The sequence below is a fragment of the Struthio camelus genome, chromosome 2 (genome assembly GCF_040807025.1).
Source record: "Struthio camelus isolate bStrCam1 chromosome 2, bStrCam1.hap1, whole genome shotgun sequence".
NCBI lineage: Eukaryota > Metazoa > Chordata > Aves > Struthioniformes > Struthionidae > Struthio > Struthio camelus.
This window is the reverse complement of record NC_090943.1, coordinates 44398846-44417979: the sequence shown is the minus strand read 5'-3', so window position 1 is coordinate 44417979 and position 19134 is coordinate 44398846. Positions and strand designations below refer to the sequence as shown.

The following is a 19134-nucleotide window of genomic DNA, read 5'->3' as shown; positions in this document are numbered from 1 at the left end:
TTACGGTCTTAGTCTCTGTAGAGCAACTGGCCATGACGGCTGTAAGAAATGATGGCTTAAGGGACAAAGGTGGCTCACTGACACCTTATATGCTTTTACTAGATGAAAAATTGTAAACTGATATAGAAATGAATGCATCTAATTGTGTTCTTTACCCTTGGCTGTTTTAAAGCATGTACCTTTTTTTGAGGGCAAGAGCTGTCTTCCCTGGTGGTTTTAGAATACCTTGAAACTGTTCTAGGCAGCTGTTTACTACTGGAAGTTCCTAACTTGATAGATCCACAAGGCATGTTTTGGAGATAGATACACTCTGCAACATACTACCAGAAGTCAAGGATAAAGTATTTGATAATCTTAATGGAAATGTATGCTTGCCTGCACTATCTCCTGTTCTCAATTCATGTTCATTGAATTTTGTTGTCATTTGTTAAATTATATCATTAAATTAATTTTTGTTTGAAATACATATAATGTTTTAACTGGATTATGCAGATGTTTTATACCTTTTGTATAATGGTAACAAAGGCTTGAATATATTAAACTGTGTACATGAGAAGTTTTCAAAACACTTTTAAATTCAAAGGGAAAAAATGTTCAGATCCTCAAACCATTCATTTAAAAACTGAACACCAAAAAATTGCACTGGTTTTGCCAAAGGATACAATGTACCCCTAAAAAAAAAAAACAGTCAAATGTAAGACCTAATATGCTGACAGGTTAACCTGTGGAGCTATTTTACTGAAATTAAGCATAAGTATTCATAGTTATATATTACTTTTGCGAGATTCTAAATCCCATTATTTAAGATAATCTTTCAAGGAAGGCATTTTATAAGTATAATGGAAGCCATGGATGATTTAATTATTAGGTTTTAATATGATTTAATAAACTTTCAATCTATTTCAGATGATTATTCTAGTAGTTGAAGAGATCTCATCTGTTTTTCTAATTTCAGGACTGGAATTCAGTGGCAACATCTTTTACTTGTAAACTGAGGCCATGATGCAGAAAGCACTGAGACTCAACAAACATGCAGCCACGTGATACCACATTTTCATATCAATCATATAAAATAACAGTGTTCAAGAAGTTTAAATGCTAACTGGAACGGTATTTTAATTCTTTCACTGCCTTAGAACTGCACTTGTGTCTCAGCTGTGGTATTATTAGACTGCCTAGGCAAATTAATTGCATCCCCTAGCAGGAGTCACGTAAGTGCTTATCTTATTTATACATTTCTAATGCAGTCACCACTGTGATAGCTAAACTGTGCTTTGTCCTTTTTTTTCCCTTTCCTTTTATTCCCTACTACATGTAAAAATACTGGCAAAGTAGTTGAAAAAGGAAAGAAGTAGCGCTCCTTTCCAAAGCCAATTAAAACCTGCAAGGCAAATGTGCGTGTATCCTGGCTGCCCCGCAGATCAGCCTCTGCACCTGGCCCCTGGTGAACGCGGTGAGAAAAAAAAAAAAAAAAAAAAGCGAAAAGCCAAAACCCGAAGAAGCGCAACAACTCTGCGCAGCCTGGGAGATGTAGGGCGCTGGGCGTCTGTTAGCTGTTTTCAGAAACACCCCCAATGAGACCGAACTCAAGTGTCGCCAGCTATTCTTACGCAACCTTCATGTCCCGTTCAGACGATTTTGCAGAACAAAGCTCAAAGTTGCGCTGGAAAGGTCTGGAGCGCTATCTCAGAAGGCAGAACTTCCCCCGCAGTCGGAGCGTTCACTTACTGAAAACAATTAATTTGGTATCACTTTTGGTGCTGGGGGGAAAAAAAATAAAGACTCCGACGGGGAGGTGACACAGCGCCGCGGCGCAGCGGGGCCGCTTCTGCCCTCTCCCCGCCGGGAAGACGCTGCTGCCGCCGCCGGCACCCCGCACGCCGCGCCGCGCTGCGCCCCGCAGGCGCAAGTCCGAGCCGGCGGAGCGGCTCACGGCTCCGCCGCGGCCGCGGAGCGCCTGCTGGAGGATGCTTTCCTGCACCGCTTTTTTTTTTTTTTTTTGGGGGGGAAGTGCGCGCTGCGGCGGCCAACGTGCGGAGGGCAGCGGGCCGCACGGCCGGGGGCGGGGGGGAAGCGCCGGCCGCGGGCCGCCCCCAGCGCCGCGCTGCCCTGACAGCGCGCCGCCGCCCGGCTCCGCTCCGCTCCGCTCCGCACGGCCCGCGGCCCAGCGCCACCGCCGCCGGGGGGGGGGGGGGGGGGGGCGGCAGCGGGGCGGGCGCCGCCGCTTGGCCCCGCTCCCCTCCCCACCGCCCCCCCGCGCGCGGGGCGGCCCCGGCCCCGGCCGCGGCTTCCCGCCGCCTCCGCCGCGGGGTCAGCCGGGGACAGCGCCCGCCTCCCGCCGCAGGAAGCGCCGCAGCCGCCGCGGCGCCTCCCGCTCGGCGCTCGCCTGGGGCAGGTGAGACCTCGCGGTCCCCCCCTCGCCGCTCTCCCTCCCTACTCTGCCCCCCACCGCGGCCATCCCGGGGCCGGGCCGGGCCGGGGGCTCGCTGGCCCGCCGGCGGCTGCGGCGGCACGAGGCGGCGGCCGCCGGGGCTGCGCGCCCGCGTAGCGGCAGTGCCGGCCGCTCCCGGAGGAGCGCGCAGCCCAGGGCGCGCCGGCCGCGGGAGCCCGGCCTGCGCCGGCCGCGGGGCTCGGCGGTGCCTTGCTGCCCTCCTCCAGCCGTGCCCGGGCCGCGGCAGTGAGGGCTTTGCCCGGGCCGTTTGCCGCTCCGCGGCTGCCTTTCCTTCTTGTGCGAGGCTGCGCTGCGCTGCGCTGCGCTGCGGCGGCACGAAGCGAGTTGGGAGCGGGGTGCCGGCCCGCGCCGCCCCTGCGCGCCCAGCCCGGCCCGGCCCGGCCCGGCCCTCACCGCGGCGGCGGGGCAGCTGGGGTCCCGCATCCGCCTGTGCGGGGAGGGGGCCGTCGTCCAGACGGCACCAAATAAGACAAAAGCTGTAAGGAAGTGCGTGTGGCTGGTCCCGTTAATTTGTTGTGCGGTCTCCGTGACGCTGTGGGTTAGTTGTACTGCTGACTCTGAAAGATAATTACCAGTATTTAAAAAAAAAAAAAAAAAAGGTGGATGCTGCTGGCCTGCTAATCAGTTCAGCTCAATGCCTCCTGGAAACACCGTACAGTCGGATAGTGTGCTCTTTGGTAATACTTCTGGGGAAGTGATGTAAAGAAAGTAAGAGAAAATGCTGATTATGTGGAAAACACAAGGCGCGGGAATACGCAATAACTTGTCTGAAGTCCCGCAGCAACAAGTGGCAGAGCTGAGGAGAGGAGATGGCACATCCCGGCTCTCACGATTGTATCTCAGTCACGGAACAATCTTCCCCCGTTCGGGGCAGAGCCTCCTCTCATGACAGTCCGTAGCAAAATACCGTTGACTGCAAGGAAAGCAGGATCACTTATTTACCAAGGTTATGTTAGTTAACTAAGAACTGAGCGATATATTTGTTTTCATTAGACTAGGAAAGCACCTCTGGTCAAAAAGAATTTATCTAATGCTTATGCCCAGATCGAATAACCAGAAAAACAGCATTCTGATTAGAACTGGAGTTTGGGCACTTTTCAGAGTCCAGCGTTGCCATATGTTCTGAGGTGAATATTGTCGTCACAGAAGGAAGCTTTGCTAATTGGTGAAATGGGGAGTGAGGATTGTTCACGTACTATAGCAAGAAGGTGCCAGAAAGCGAAAAGCAGAAAGAGGCTTAGTAAAAAGAAAGCACTGCAGAACATACAGGAGGATATCAAAATGTAGGATTCTCTCTTACAAGCTAAAGATTTGTTTTTCCAGGAAGAAAGCATACCTGACAGAAAATACTGCAGGGACTAAGGGAATAAACAAGTTGGAAAGGATAGCAGGAAGCCACTTCTAGACTCCACTACTGTTGACCTTCATCAGAAAGATACCATGTATAATTTTAAAAAGTTCGTAGAGTCTGTAGCAGGAGAATTTCCAAAAGGAGTAAAACTTATTTTTAGTTAAGAATTCAAAGCAGACAGCATAATAGGCTGCCAAAGTTTAAAGAATCAATGAACATAAAGTGAAAATATACAATTATTCTAATATAAAATTATATTGACTACTTGACATAAAACTTGAACAATGGGGTAAATGAGAAGATATTGTTAGATAGTGGGAAAAAGCTTGGGAAAGGATTTATTAGGGAAATGGAGAAAGACATATCGTCTCAGATTTAAAAAGGGAACCTCTTTAAAATGAGGCCTAGTGGAAAAAAAAAAGGGGAACATACTAATACAGGAATGCTTTGTTTTTGTGGAAGAAGCTGAAATGGAAAACTTTTGAGAAAGACAGTTGGGAAAACATTGAAATCCAAAGAAACGTCTTTGATAATGATGGAAAACTTGAAAACACCAGATATTAAAAAGAAGTTGAAGTGGTCCAAGTAAGGTAAAAAATTTCAGAAGGAAATAAATATTTGAGTTTGTTGACTAACATTAGAAAAGTCAAAAAGAAGAGATGCAGGTTAGTAGCCCTCAGAAAACGGCTGAGACTACGGAGATGAGATATGTTCATTTTCATCATACGAATTGTCTAGACCTGGAGATCAACCAGAATAATGCACAAAAACTGAGGTAGCTGGTTGGGAAGTTGCGGAAAAGTATTAAGAGAAGAGAGTAGGAAACAGCTTGAGCAGATCGCTGACTTGCTACAGATCTTCCTGGAGATATTGCTCTGGGTTGGAGGACTGCGAAATTTCTGTCCTAGGGAGATAGGGATCAGCTTTACTATGCGGATGGCAGATATGACTAGAAACCCAAACCTGAGAAATTATTGAATGTGCTTTGGACTGCTCTTCCAGAAAACTGAAAAAGACAGACACACTGTTCTGCATCAGATGTTTTTCCTCCTTAGTCTTTTTCAGTTTGCCTACTCTCTTCTCTTAATTGGAGGATGTTGGAAAGAAGGCCAAAATGTTAAAGAGGAAAAATTGAAACTCCGTGAAGAGGTACTGCAGACCAAGGAAATATAAATTGTATAGACATCTGAAAGGAAGAAAAAAAGATTCTGAGGCAACTACCAGGAAAGTATTGCCAACCAGGAGCAACTGTGATAGAGGCTGGCGTTCGGAAGCTCATGTAGAGCAACATAGACATGACTGTGGGGTATCGTGTTACTACTCAAAGCTAGAGGACAACCTTATAGCTATCCCTTATCAAGTTGGGTCTTCTAGGCCACAGCAGAACAGAGCAGTTATTTAAAGGAGGGTCATGGGGCTTATAACCTCTAGCTTATTCATTTACCCAAAGGGAAGGTAGCACTTTTAATGTGGTATTAGCCACTGTACCAGGAAAAAAAACACACAAGGAAAGCTTTTATAGAAACTCAAAAGTGGTGCGGTTATAAAAGAGTGTTGATGGCTGGAGAAGAAAAGGCATGACATAAATAAAAACAATAACAAACTGTATGGAGTAAACTTCCTGAACTTTCGAGTCAACAAAGCAATGCAGCAATATTTGCAATCAGTCGTAATGATGCAAACAACAAAAGACATCCCTTACATTTAGCTCTGACATTGGCTTCCTGTATGCATACCAGTTTGTTTTTATTGCTTTATGAAGTTCTTAATATTTCTGTTACAATTCTTCACATGGCTTTTGAAAAAAATATGCTGTGCAAAGGCAGTGAAGCTCATTCTAAGTGAAAGCTTTCATACATGTCATTCATAATCAGTTATTCTTCTGTACCTAACAGTTTAGCAAAATATAAGGGAGAAAACATGTAAAGTCTGAACATGAAGAACCTACAAAACGCAAGTTAAGAGAGGACTAAAGGATCTTCCAAACATGTAGTGATGTTTATATTAATGGATTAGTAAAGAACTAGTGGGAGGAATAAAAAAGAGCCACAAACAGATGTCAGCATATTAGCAAAAATATTGCAATTGTCTGCCAAGTAGTGGCTATGATTTCAATGTTATATTCAGGGCTGTAAAATTTGAATGTGTTATAGAAATTGAATTATGAATTCAGTTACCTTCATTTTGTGAATTAAAGTTTTAAGTGCAGTTAGTAACTGCTAAAAGGTTTGGTCTGTTTTTGGAAAATGACAACATGCCTCAGTCACATGGTTACTTCACAGATGTTTTCCTTTAGGTTTCTAGAGATGGGCGCAAGAGAGACCCTTGACTTTCTTCTGTATGGTTAGGTCCTGGTGATGGTCTTTGATCAATCTCATGGTAAAGTAATACTTCAGGAAGTTAACCTATCCTCCTGATAAAGGTAAGGAGCTTTTTGTTAAGAAGTTTGACTTCTGAATGAAAGGTGACTGTTCTAAGCATGACTTCAGAGTGGAATACTTTGTGCTGAGATGATGTGATCAGATCCTATTTGTAAGGAAGCTGGCCAGCCAAAGACTGAATGGCGTAGGAAATAGAGTAATTGAAATAGATAGGAAGAAACTTAGAAGAAGAGAGGATCAACGTTGTAATTAGAGGGGGATTGTAGTAGAAAATGTTAGCAGCAACTTATATGACTTTGGTGAAAGAGTGGTGTGTAACACCACCTTCTTAATCATATTAGTATAATGGCAGATTAGCATAATAAAAGAGAACTGTAAATAAGTGCTACTGAAAATAGTGTCATCTTACGTCTAGTAAAGTGAGGAGCATTGTGGTCTGAATTTGCAGAGCTAGGTGCATATCTGGAATGGAAAACTCAAAACTGTTCTCATTACATGGGTGCGCATTTTGTTCCCCTTTCATCTGGCTGGGATATATGGATTTTGCTCGCTTTACACTGTTAATTGTTTTGAATTTTTAATTATTCATCTTCACATTGAGAATGAATGAATTATTTACTGTTTTGAGATATGACGGGAGAGGTACTCAGAATCTGAAATCTGTCCCATCTTCTGGGATTTAGTTGGATGATCTCATTAGATTCAGAGTCACTGCACTGAGTCTAGAAATGTGCAGATGCTAAACATAATGTGGAATTTTAATTATTGTTTGCTGTTAATTAAAATGCTATTTTTGTTTGTTTTGCCTCCCTTTGGCATCTTCAAATTCTAATTACTTCTTTACTATGGGTGGTGGGATTAGGATTGGCAGCAAGACACACCCCAAACAGCCCACCGGCACCTATGGCTCTACAGGCTGTAGTACTACAAAAGCGAAGATCAAATATTTGAGTAAAGATGGTTATTGTTGTTGTTGCTAAGATTGTTTTTATCATGTTGTCAGCATATTTTTAATGTGCAAATATGCAAGTGGGGTACAGTACTTGTGAAACTCATAGAAAGGTGTAGACTTTGTATACATGTGAAATTAGAGCACTACAGATGAGATGTATAGAAAAAACATTGAAGGGGAGTCAGTGTTCGCTTGACAGATTAAGAAACGGGCTGGCACTGTTTGTTATGGTGAACTACTCGGTGACATTATGACACTGATAAGGAAAATCTGTGAGCAAATATGTTTAACTGATGTGGTTAAGGAGTGGCTAACCAGTGGCTAACTCCATTTCTATGGAGGTGGTATTTCAGATGCATAACTGGACTGTGGTTCAGGTTTTTTTTTCCTTTCCTATAATGTTGCAGTTGTTTCAGAGTACAATGAGTTTTTTTGGCTTAGAAGTTCTGCTGTAATTGGTTTCTAGAGCTTTCCTGATTTGACCTAATTGGACATTTTGAAAGGTTGCCAAAGTACGAAGTAGGGTTTTGCCAGCTTTCTGTCAATGATTAATAAAGCTCGTTTGGAGGATCAATTAGAGTTCTGAAAATAACATTTTGAAGTGGAAATATTATAAAAACAATGAGTGCTATTTTATTAGTGGGCATTTTCAATGTTAAATGATGAAATATGGCGCTGTAATTAACAATAAATGTACATTTGTTTTTCTAAAGAACCTTCTCCCTTCAGGTGATTATTACATTGCAGTGGCGATTCTGTAGTCAGGGTTGAGAAGCACTTTCTGTTTTGCAATGACATTTTTGGCAAAATTCAATTTGTTGGTTTTAAAAAGTCATTAAACCATTAAAAAGTGGTTTTAGAAGGTAAGAATTTGTCAAAGGTTTATTTCCTTTTCACAGACAGTGTAAGTGCCAGTTCTCAAAAGAGTTAGTCTTTAGAAAGAACAAATAACTGCTCTTGATGTGTCTGAAAACCTGGAGAATTGAAAAAAAACGAAGTGATGTGTTTAGAGGGAGGAAAATCAGGCAGTGCATCCTATCATCAGTTCCTAATCATCCTCAACTCCTCCCTGAGTTCTCATTTTTATAAAGACAATTAAAAAACTGAGAGTTGTTCAGCCTGTTTCTGTACATTTCTACATTCCCCGGACCAGAATGTAGAATTGGTGGATATTTCTTTCTGAAGGAAGAGGGCTGACTGTAGTGGATGAGTTAGCAAGCAGGAAGTTCCTGCAAATTGGAATTAGCTGCTTATCTGTCTCATCCATTCCTTGCTTGTTCATGTTTTGCTTATTCAAATGTATTCTAAAGAAACGAGATATCCAGCTATTACAGTAGCTCCAGTTTCTAATTTGTTCCAGGAGTATATAGCCGTGGGTCTGAGTGCACCAGGTAGGATCTGTAAGTGTTTACATAACACTTGTCAGTGCATTGAGGTCACAATTAGCTTTTTGATTTTTATGTTATTGGACTTTGGCTGACCAGGTAAATATAAAAAAGTATGGTGTCAAGTTACATTTCTACTCTTTTCTGCACAGTGAATTTGGAGTGGAAATGATTACATCTGTCTTTTTTTCATGGCTCCCTGATGCCCACTTCTCAGATAGTATTTTTTACCAATGTATGAGCACACCGAATGCTGTGCTATGTCTTGTTATACTTAACTCTTTAGCAGCAAAATAAGACCTTATTATTAAAGTATTTCCCTCTGCAATGATTTACGTCTATTTGGTAAGAGTGCCACACTGCTTCAGCAAGTGAGGTCACTTGAAAAGCCAGAGTTTTGATTAAAGCAGGATTCCTCCTTGGCAGGTTCTGCAGAGCTTTGTGAAGTTGAGCTCCAGAGGATCTTCTAGGATTCTTGATGGGATCAGGTGTTTCAGGGCAAGAGCTGCTTTCTCTTTAAGATACTATTAGCATAAGGATCACAACATGAAGCCCATAATCACAGTTAGAGACTCTTTCCTCTTGTAAGCCAGGTGGATCTTGTTTAAATTGGCATTTACTGAAATATGACTGTTGGAACTCTACCAGTGCTACGTACTACACTGAGCAGGTATGCATGCACTACACTTGCAGTAAAAAATGACAGCAGCCATTCTAAAATAATGCAATTACAGTATTATACCATTATAGCATTTCTGCTAGCACCATATTTCTGCTACCAATAATTCTCTTCCACATCTCTGAAGAGAGCTTAGGGACTGAAATGCTTCAGTGGAACTCTGTACACGTCCAGAAATCCAACTGTTACTGAATTTGAGACGATAAAGGTAAAGTGATATGATGCATTCCTTGTTTTAGGCCTGCTAAAATAAAGCTTACCAAAATATTGGTAAAGCAAAAGATGGAAAATGAAATAAAAATATGATAGTGTATTATTTTACATTATTTCATTTGCTAAAATGGGTAAATGTCATAATCTTCTCCAGAGAAGAGAAACCAAGCTTCTCAGTTCTGTTTTGAATTTAGTAGAAAAGTGGAATCCAGATGCATAGTTTTTGTTATTTTACTTAGAGGTGGAGGCTGTCTCCCAGGATCTCCATATTTCTTGCCATGTTTTCCATACTAATGCTCAGTTACGAAGAACAAGTTGATTTTGAATATGACAAGCTGCACATTCCCTCAATTAATATACCACCCACCTGGTAGTTGAGCTCCATATGGTCTTAGATTAGGAATGAGGGAACTTGCAAAACTCTTGCTACTGTCAGGTCTCCAGAATCAAATCTTTCCCCAGTGGATTTTAGCTTTTCCTCGAAGTCACCCAGTTACAATTATTACAACTGCAAGAGCCTTTCCAAGCCCTAATCTTTTAACTGAAACCGCAGTGGTTTGGGACAAGGGATCTGGTTTCAGTAGGACTTCTAGCCAGTCTGCAAAAGGATAGCATTCATCTTCCTACTCTACCTTTTTATAGAGCTACGTTGACTCTTGCTTTGATTCTTCTCAAAAGAAGACTCCACCGTTAAAAAAAAGGGAACTGTATCCAAAACCTTTGGTGCTGTCACACCTGTTTCAAACCTAGAGATTTTTCTGCAGGTCAGTTTAATCTTATTTCTTCATGCCTGGCAGGCTGTCCTCACTGATGTCCCACGTCTCAGCCTTTGTCTATTCCATTCGGTATGAAGGGAAAGCTACAGATCTGAGTTAATGAGTCTGTCATTTGTCATCTACATTTGTCACTAATATTAATTTATTAACTTAAACGGAGTTGCTTCTGCTGTGTATTTCTGTGAAATCCAGATTAGACCCACTGTCACTTTTATGAGACTTTGCAGGCCCAGATCATAAAAATTTTCATCACAGATGGCATCATAAGATAACAACAATGACCTTGTCTTTTTAGAACACAGGATATATGAACCCCCATTTTTGTTTATAGCAGTAGTAGCCCATCTAGCCCAATTGCTTTTTACTGACTGACCAGTAGAGGATGAGTACAGAAAGACTGGAAGAAATATGACAAGTGTAGAATTTCCTAACTTCTGGCAGTCAGAGGTTATGGGAATTTCCTGAGCTAGAGATTTCACTGGATTGCATCATGGTGTTTACTAGCTATTGATAGACTTATCGACCATAAATTGTCTGATCTGTTTCGAACTTTCTTGAACCTCTGCATCATCCTTTGGGAACAGTCCAAATAGCCTCTTTTAGTAAAACAGCTTTTGCAATAAAACGGAGAATATGCACCAATTCCTACTTAGTATGGAAGCCTGCTTCAGTTTTCTATTGTGGGAGGGCTGAGACTGTTTTCCCAAATACTTTGTAGTTGCAATTTAGAAACACAAAATTAAAAAATGATTTTTAGTGATAACTTAATATTGCTGCCTTTTTCCCCATTCAGATTTTTCTTGTTCTTGTTCATCTGGTTCTGTGGACCAAGCACTAATATCCTACTTGCCCTGTGCATCCTTGCATAACTTGAAAAAAATCCCCTGCTGTGTTTTTGCATGCAAGATCAAAACCGGGTATTTGCTGAAATATGTGCTGATATGAACTGTGCCTTGGAGGTTAGATTGTGCCTGTAGAGGTGTTTCTTTCTCCTTTACTTTCCTTCTTCTTACTTAGGTTATTTTTCTTTTATATTTGTCTCAATTTTCATTCATTTCTCTTCTGTTCTCACACACAATTCTCACACACACGCTGTGGTTACCCTTGAATTCTGATGATGGAATGGAATTGGATCTCTGTGCAAAGCCAAAATATTATTATTACATTGTTATTTTTAGGTTCCCCAGAACTCTTGAAATAAATATATATTACACTGTACGGTAAAATGGAAGTTAAAGATATAACGTATTAGTAGTTTGATACTAAATTTTTACAGTAAAAGATTATTTTGCCTGGGCAAAGACTGTAGAATGTTGGCCAAATACCTTCAAGTTAACACCAAAATGTTTCAGAGTCTTTCATGGCATTTAGAGCAGATTGGCCTCAGCTATCATTAACAGTAAATTTAAATTTATCTAAAGTTATTGTATCTATTTACTACCTGGTAGTAAATTTTGAAATTAACTGTTTCGGATTCTTGTTGTCTGCCAAAAGGTGAGGTTCGCATTTAATCAGAAGACTCCAGGGTAATTTTAAATTTCTGATACTTTGTGCTGCTTTACCATATCTGTTTTCATCTTCAATTTCCTTTTCCCAAGCACTGTAGAACATACTATTTCGGAGGCCTGAGGAAATAAGAAGCCTGAGGAATTACAAGGAATAAGAAAAACTGCATGTTTCACAAGACCCTACTTCAAAAAGTGATTAGGGACTCCTCTACCCACCAGATAATGTGTGCTAGGAGAACATGTCATTCAGCTGCTTCCTTAGCTCATGTTTTATTGGTCTGTGCTATCTGCCTGCTTAGGTATAAATGCATGAGTAAAACCCAAACAAGCAGATGAGGTGTGTAATACCTCTATGAAAGACACAAATCCATCTGCATGTGAATTGGTTTGCTAAGCGATTCAAAGATCCAAGGGAAAAAAAACCAATCAAAATAAGCAATAAGAAGGAAATCTGCAAGTTGATGGTAAATGCAAGGCTTCGAGTTGGAGGCCTGTACCTAGCGGTGTCCCCCAGGGGTCAGTCCTGGGTCCAGTCTTGTTTTTCTTCTTCATCAGTGACCTGGATGAAGGGACAGAGTGCACCTCAGCAGGTTTGCTGATGATATAAAACTGGGAGGAGTGGCTGATACACCAGAGGGCTGTGCTGCCATTCAGAAGGGTCTCGACAGGCTGGAGAAATGGTCAGAGAGGAAACTCCTGAGGATCAACAAAGGCAAGTGCAGGGTCTTGCACCTAGGGAGGAATAACCCCATGCACCAGTACAGGCTGACCTGCTGGAAAGCAGCTCTGTGGAGAAGGACGTGGGAGCCCTGGTGGACAACAAGTTGACCAGGAGCCAGCAAAGTGCCCTTGTGGCCAAGGAGGCCAATGGCATCCTGGGGTGCATTAGGCAGAGTGTTGCCAGCAGGTGGAGGGAGGTGATCCTCCCCCTCTGCTCAGCCCTGATGAGGCCTCACCTGGAGTACTGTGTCCAGTTCTGGGCTCCGCAGTACAAGAGAGACATGGCACTCCTGGAGAGAGTCCAGCGGAGGGCTACAAAGATGTTGAAGGGACTGGAGCATCTCTCCTATGAGGAAAGGCTGAGGGAGCTGGGCCTGTTCAGCCTGGAGAAGAGGAGGCTCGGGGGGATCTGATCAATGTGTAAAACTATCTAAAGGGAAGGTGTCAAGAGGAGGAACAACACAGGAAGTTCCATCTGAACCTGAGGAAAAACTTATTTTCTGTGAGGGTGATTGAGCACTGGAACAGGCTGCCGAGAGAGATGGTGGAGTCTCCATCATTGGAGATACTCAAAAGCCATCTAGACACAATCCTCGGCAATGTGCTCTAGAGGACCCTGCCTGAGCAGGGGTGTTGGTCTAGATGATCTTCAGAGGTCCCTTCCAACCTCAACCATTCTGTGATTCTGTGATAACTTAAAATCCGAAAGCCCAGCTGAACTAGACTTCTTCCCCACTTGCCCACCCCCAAAGGTATGGAAGGCAAGCAAAAAATATTTATGAGGAAAAGTAAATTTAGAGCAAGAAGGAGTAAAAAGCCAAAATCCACCAAGGTGCCCAGTTATCTCTTTCTATTGACATGAGAAAGAAAAAATACTGTTTCATTGACAAGAACTTTATGCCCTGAAAGATTTACAGATTCTCTTCCAGCTCATCTCAGAGCTGGATTACGTCATACACACTCCTGGTCCAGCTCTCAGTGTCACTTGATGAGGTCAGAGTCTCCACTTGATTTTTTTATTGAAAGAAGTTTCTGACTCTCATGTTTGGAATAAAAAATGTAACCCACGAGTAAGTGATGTAGTGCGAGCTTATACGTGCAGACAACCTGAAATTCTGTTCTAAGGGAGGAGGAACATTTGCCCATTGATTTCCTGGCTGCACATGCTGTGCGCTCCCTCTCTCCCTCGCTCTTTAGAGCTCGCTCCACGTCAGGTAATGCAGATACTGCAGGCATAAGGAGGCTCTTCTCTATAACTTGCAATTGGATTGAACCGCTGTCTCACAGTCTCTGTTTAAGAAAAGCATTCATGTGAATGCACAGTAGGCATCGGACGCCACCCAAAGAGACACCCCATTAGCAATGGGGCAAGCAGAATTTCCTTCAGACTCCTGAAGGGAACAAGAGGACCTCTCTTTCTGCTGCGGGAGGAAGGAAGGAGCTTCACTCTGTAGCTGCTGCCCTGGGCAGGTCTACTTTTATGGCTATCACAAAAGCAGAGAGTGGTATTTAGGGCACTGGGTAGGGCTATTGATAGTGACAATGTCTTAGGGTCCTGGATTGCCTAAATCTGGGGCCATCTGTTTCACTGGTCTCCAGACTACGCACTGGACCTGGACAGATAGATTTAGTTCAACTTCTTAATTTGTTACCAAAACGCTGTTGGGTTCCCATCCATTCCTTTCCTCACTTCTCCTTTACTGCACACAAGGGACTTCCAGTCCACATGTAATATCATGTCAAGCAGGTGGAAGGGAAACTGTGGCCAAGCGAGCAACCAGGAGTATCTGTCCTGGTGCACTATGATAAAATACAAACTACATGGCTAGAAGAGTGCTTTGTGATACTAAGCTATGTCTCTTCCTAATGTTTTGTCTTTTGCTGAGAATGGGCATTAAAATGTATTACAAAGTTGTACCTCTTGAGTACGGACAAATATTTAATGTTGCTGTCAGTGTTGTGGATCAGTTTCATCCAATGAGGATGATGACGCATTTTAAGACTGACATTCTTACCGTCACATGACATTGTGTCCCTACATTTTAGTCATTTCAGAGCAGCGTATCACCACTCTACTAGCTCGTTTTGGGCTCTGTGTTTAGCAGCACATATTATGACATGGTGAGTGAAGAATGAAGTTTTAACTTGTGTCCTTAACTAACCCTTACGTGAGTTAACTGCCTGCCACACTCTTTTACTAAGTATTAATCGCTTAACATTTTTATTTTTTTTAAAAGTCTTTTGTTTTCTTAATATGTTGGTACACAACTTTGTTTGAAATCATGAGTTTTGGGGGGCTGGTAAGATGGTCACACCATTACTGTTGTTGGACTGACAAGGGAGCTGTCGTATTACTTTTTGTGTGCAGGAAAAACTGCATGTTGATGGGCTGCAGTTCAGTTATCAAGGTTCACTCTTTCTTCACAAACCTGTCTGCCTGGCTGCGGTAGAGTTAAAAAAATAATTATAAGTTTTTCAAAGGATCACCCACATACACATGGTATGAGAGTTCTTTTCTTTGTTGGTTTCATTTTATTTGTACATGACTCACTCTTGGCAAAATGAGTGAGCCGCATGAGCCTGTAAAAATTCTGTTTGGATTAAATGATTTGCATTAAATGATTTATAACTGCAAGAAGGGTTTAATATTCCCTGTAATTCCTTAAGGAGAAAACAAACCTATCTTACTCTTTCAAGCAGCTATTGGTTTCACGCCTGTTACTTCAGACAGCATCTTACTCGCTCAGGTTGATAGCTGTTAATGAGACACAAGGTATTTTTTCTTCCTTTCTTTTCTGGCCTCATGAGTTAGAGATCAGTGGTGAGGCTACGCTGTCATCCTTTTGCTAGCCCATCTTTCCGCGTGTGACCGAAAGCGGGCAAACGCACAGCCTCCTGCAACAGCCTCGCGTGTTGGAAGGCACGAACGAACACGCTAGCTCTGCGCCCCGCTTTCGGCTGGGCAGAGGCAGGGCAGCGACGCGCTGCGAGACCCAGCGTCCCGCCGCCGCGTAGGCTGGAGCCCGCGCGCCCCTCACGGCCCGGGTGGCCAGGGCCGCCGTCCCCACGGGCCGGCCGGGTGCAGGCCCGTGGCCCCGCTGCAGGGTGCCTCCCGGCCCCAGAGCGGTGAGGAGGGAGAGCTTGCCTGCGGGAGCCCCTCGACGGAGGTGCCGCCCCGCGGCGCGCCCCCAGATGCCCCTCTGGGGAAGGCGCGTGGGTAAATAACCCAGGAGAGGCCAGCAGGGCGCATGAGGCGCAGTCAAAAAGCCCTTTGACTGTGTGTTTGCGCAAAGCGGCGGCCGCTCCCCGAGGCTCAGGCACAGCCCCTGCGCGTGCGGGACAGTTACTAAGAGGGGCTGCCGGCCTTCAGCCTCTGCTTGTGGGGGGCCGCCTCCTCCTCCTCCTCGGCTGGTGCCCCGCAGCGAGGACGGTTCATGGCCGCGCTGGCTGAAGTCACCGACAACGCAGTTTTTACTCCGGCGGCAGCGAAGCATAGCGGTTCTCCCCGGAGGCGGCTCGTAACCGACCCTCCGGTCCCCCCCCCGCAAACCCCGGCCCGCGGGGGAAGCCCTGGCCGCGGCGGGATGTTCCCCGCACGGTGCCGCACCGCCGCCGCCCGCTCTCCGGGAGGATGCTGCCCGCGGGCGCGGAGCCGCCACTCCCGCCCGGGGCCCTCGGCAGAGCAGAGCCGGGGGTGACTCGGCGGCGGCGCCGGGCCCGCCCTGCCCCGAGCGCCGCCCGCGGGGCCGCCCGGCGGCGGCGGCGGCGGGAGGGGATCCCGGCCGCCCTCGGCCGCCCGCAGCTACAAGTGGCTGCGGCGGCGAGAGCGGCGGGGCCGGGGGTGGTTTCGGCTCCGCCGCGGTGGCAGCGCGGGGCGCGTTGCGTAACGGCTGCTGAGGCGCGCGAGGAGCCGAGGCGAGGTGGGTCGCGGGCGGGGGGGTGCGCGCGGCTGCTCCGCGGGAGGCGGCGGCGGCGGGCAGAGCGGAGCGGGGCGGCGCGGCGCGGGCGGGGGGGAATCCAGGTCACGTCCGCAGCCAGACGGCGGCGGCGGCGGGCGGGGAGGCGGGAGCGCCACGGCGAGAGGGACGGCGCCGCGCCGCGCAACCCGCGCGGTAAGCGACCCGCGGGCTGCCGCTGCGGGCGCCTCGGGAGCGCGGGGCCGTCCGGGCGCTGCGGGGTGAGGGGGATCGGAAAGGGGGGGGGGGAAGGTGCGGGCTTTCCCCGTCCTCGGGGGGCAGCAGCGCCGCCGCGGTTCGCGGGCGCTGGCGGCGGCTGCGCGCCGTCCCGCGGGCGCGGCCCCGGCGCGGAGGGTGCGGGCCTGCGCGTCCGCCGTGCCTGCCGGTTCCCACGGACCCGGAGCGACGTCAGGGAGGTGGGAGGCGGAAAACGCGGGGGGACGGGGACGGCGCGTTTGCAAGGTGGTTGTGTGTTTGCTGCCGTGTTGCTGTTATTGTTGTTATTGTTGTTGTTGTTATTGCAACGTAGGTGGTGTTTCCCTGTTAAAAGTTTAGCCATTGAAGTTTTATTTGACTTTCTAAAGGAACAACACGTGAGAGGGGGAGGAAAAAAAAAATCTCTGAAGTCAAAAGCCAAATGTGTTAATTGTTAACTATAAATAGAAGAGGAAAGCTTGAAAGCTGATGTGGGTGGGTTGATAAGGGAGAGCGGGAGTAAAAAAAAAAAAAAAAAAAAACACCCACCCCAATATCATGAAGGCGTTTTACTGGTAGAAATGGCAGCACCTGTTCTGGTGAGGTATAGTAAGGTAAGGTAGATCGGGGCTCCTTGACACCTTGTTTGCACTTCCGTGGTCAACTTAGTGTAAGGAGAAACACAGCTTTAAAACGTTATAATAAAGCCTAATTCTGACTCGGGGGTGCGGGAGACTTTCTACAGGATTGGCGTTTTACTTTTTTTTTTTTTTTAACATAACACAAAATTCATACATACGAACTGAGCCATCTGCCAGTTGCAGCAATATATTTAGCGTTTATTTACGAAACTAGTCTGTCATAAATATGAGTTTGCATAATTGATAGACTGTGGATCTTTTTATAAAATAATTTGCTTTCCTTTTACAGTTCAGTGCTACTTGTGTGTTGAGACAATTTACTAGATTTTCTGGTTCCTGTTTTGCCAGCTTTAGCTTCTGAATAAACATTTGAGGAAAAAATGGAGCGAAAGGGTTGTTGTTTATAAGAAACTTCCATAGTAAAACAAGTAATTTTCGGTTGTAATCAGTACAGTTCCATTAGTAGTATTGCCTTAGAATTAGAGGTTTGGGTTGTCTCCCTTACTGTGGAATGTAAATAATAGAAATATTTAAATGCATAGTCTTCTTTAAAAGTGATCTTATTGTTAAAAGCTGGACTAACTCACTGGAAAGTGCAACCTTTCTTTTTTTTTTTTTTTTGGTAGAGCAACTGTTTAATGGACAGTAACAACAAAAGTTTTGTGAAACTGGATATGCATACTTCCTTCCTTGCAAGACTTTTTTTTTTTTTTGCCTTCTACTAACTGGCTCAAAATCACCCTTCATATTATACTTGGGACCCTTAAATTAGTCTCTACTTTCTTTCAGTCTATTTGAATTGGTGGCCTTTGGATGAAATTGTGTGTTTCATTGTTACTTGCTAATGATGAACTAATCTAGTCCTGACATCCCGGTTGTGAAACCGAGGTCACTTCGGCTTGATGGTCCCAATGAAATTTAAACATTCGATGGCTCTGTGTTGGAAGAGAGAGGATTTAGTTGTGGTTTACATCAGCTTTTAATTCTACAGACTCTGACGTTCAGAGCTGAAATGGCCTGAACCAATGTCTATTAAAGTCAGTGGAAAATCTCCCATTGATTTTAGTGGTTTTTGGATCATGTCTTATATGAGCTAGTGTGGAGCACATCATGACTACACTATTTTAAAGTGTTCAGTGCTTTTGAAATTCTTTGCATGTCCAAGTCGTTATGTAAAGTCAAGTTTATTGTGCTTTATATTTCTATGTGGGAACATTCTTTTGCTAAATAGAAAGTGATGTCAGTATTTTTGTTCATTCTCCTATAGGATACTGCACTAATTTTATTATATGATCGTTTCCTGTTGTGTGAGGGCGATGTATATGCTTTTTCCAAATTCCGTATAAAAGGACATTTTAGAAAAAGTGAACCTGCTTTCACTGAAGGTTGCTTACCCTGACGGCAGGTTTCTTCAGGTATTTTTCAAAGAGCTTATGATATTGGGTCATCTGAAGTAGCGAGGTGTGCTTTCTCTGATGTTTATTTTATTTCCCCTGTTCAGTATATTTTGTTTGCTGCCTTTTTTTTTTTTCCTTCTTCCTTTTTTAAGGTGGAAGAGGAGCAAACTGTAAGTGATAACAGATCCTGGCATTCCATAAACAGGTTGCAGAATAATGCATACCTGTGGTAGGCATATATCTTCCTGGCTTCCCTGTTGTTGATGATGAGTAGGATTTTTTTCCTCTTGGGTATATGTAAAAACCCAGCCAAGAGAAAAGTAGGGAGGAGAAAGATTGCTAAACTTAAATCATGGAAGTTAGTGATGGTTTATTGTCTGGTGTAGCCTATCTTCAAATTTGATCCCATCTGGAGGGAAGTGAAGAGATGAAATCTCAAAAAAGCCACCTGATTTGAGGCAGGACATCCTCCAGCAAGAATCTCATTTGCTGCAGGAAGGGTGAGACTAGGAATTTTGGCTCTTTGGA

The 19134-nt window shown here is 44.7% G+C and overlaps 1 protein-coding gene across 10 annotated transcripts in view; it reads left to right on the top strand.

Moving 5' to 3' along the window:
* Nucleotides 1-2312: 2312 nt before the first annotated feature.
* THRB (thyroid hormone receptor beta) overlaps nucleotides 2313-19134 on the top strand; it is a 173591-nt gene continuing 156769 nt past the window's right edge. For 4 of the 10 annotated variants that reach the window (XM_068935438.1, XM_068935444.1, XM_068935435.1 and 1 more), the window contains exons 1-2: nucleotides 2313-2395; nucleotides 6100-6225. The gene's annotated coding sequence lies outside the window, so the exon portion shown is untranslated. Of the gene's footprint in view, nucleotides 2396-6099; nucleotides 6226-16165; nucleotides 16338-16467; nucleotides 16530-19134 lie in introns of those variants that run through there. The other 6 variants (XM_068935445.1, XM_068935436.1, XM_068935440.1 and 3 more) reach the window with 6 other exon arrangements.